This window comes from Corythoichthys intestinalis, chromosome 2 (genome assembly GCF_030265065.1).
Source record: "Corythoichthys intestinalis isolate RoL2023-P3 chromosome 2, ASM3026506v1, whole genome shotgun sequence".
Lineage (NCBI taxonomy): Eukaryota > Metazoa > Chordata > Actinopteri > Syngnathiformes > Syngnathidae > Corythoichthys > Corythoichthys intestinalis.
This window is the reverse complement of record NC_080396.1, coordinates 4,293,006-4,294,043: the sequence shown is the minus strand read 5'-3', so window position 1 is coordinate 4,294,043 and position 1,038 is coordinate 4,293,006. Positions and strand designations below refer to the sequence as shown.

General features: G+C 36.6%; 1 non-coding gene across 1 annotated transcript; it reads left to right on the top strand.

The window, feature by feature from the left end:
- Positions 1-263: 263 nt before the first annotated feature.
- On the top strand, positions 264-335 carry trnad-guc (transfer RNA aspartic acid (anticodon GUC)). Its single transcript has one exon. It is a non-coding gene; the product is annotated as a tRNA-Asp (tRNA).
- The last annotated feature ends 703 nt before the right edge of the window (positions 336-1,038 follow it).

Below are 1,038 nucleotides of genomic sequence, written 5' to 3'. Positions count from 1 at the left end.
AAACGTAACCATACATAACGATTAGTAACGTTGGTCAATCTGGTTAGCCTATTTGCCAACTTTCACGCTTTGAGCGTGAGACACACGCAATTGCCTGTTTTCTCACGCATCCAATTTCTCACGGGGCAAAATTTTTGTCACCCCCAATAAAATCTCACTCCTTGCTTTCTCTAAAAGTTAGAAGCTCTGTTTTATGTCCCGGAAGGCAGGTCTCCCTGACACTTTAAGCTTTAAAACAATGTCTGGCATGTTTGTGGACAACTTCCTCGTTAGTATAGTGGACAGTATCTCCGCCTGTCACGCGGAAGACCGGGGTTCGATTCCCCGACGGGGAGTAGCATTTTTGACCATCATTATACTTTTGGCAAGAATAATCAAATACAGAAAAATGTTTTTGTGGATTTATTTCACATAATACGGTCACGTAATAGGTTGAACTACAGTATAATAACAGTTCATGTAGTTCAGTGCTTCTCAATTATTTTCTGCGACGCCCCCCCAAGCAAGACGTAAATGTTTCGCGCCCCCCCCCCAAACTCTCTGCCGTCACTGTAAATAGTATTATTTGTCTATAAAATTACAATCGTAAATACGCATCTGCCTAATATTGTGTCCCTCTTTTCTAATAAAGAAAAAAAGTAACATAGATCAACTTATAATAAAGTATAACTTTATTAACATTGTTTTGTTTGTAACAGAGAAGACTTGACGTGCATCAATTTGCCTGAATTAAAAAAAAAGTCACATTCAAACTGTAAAAATACACTCAAGGTACATTTTTGACCATTTGATACTGAAAAATAAAATGTAATAAAATCAGTAAATAATAACAAATTCAAATTGATTAGAAACATTCACTCATGAGGACAATATGCCAAAAAATTTGACCGAAAAAACAAAAATGAATAAAGGAAAAAAAGAGTGTCCTTGGACAGAAGGACAGTTTTTATTTTTGCTGCTCACACTCAGTATTACCTCCTTTGCAATGGTGTGGAGTCATTTTGCAATGAGTATGCTAACAATGCTCACTGGTTTACT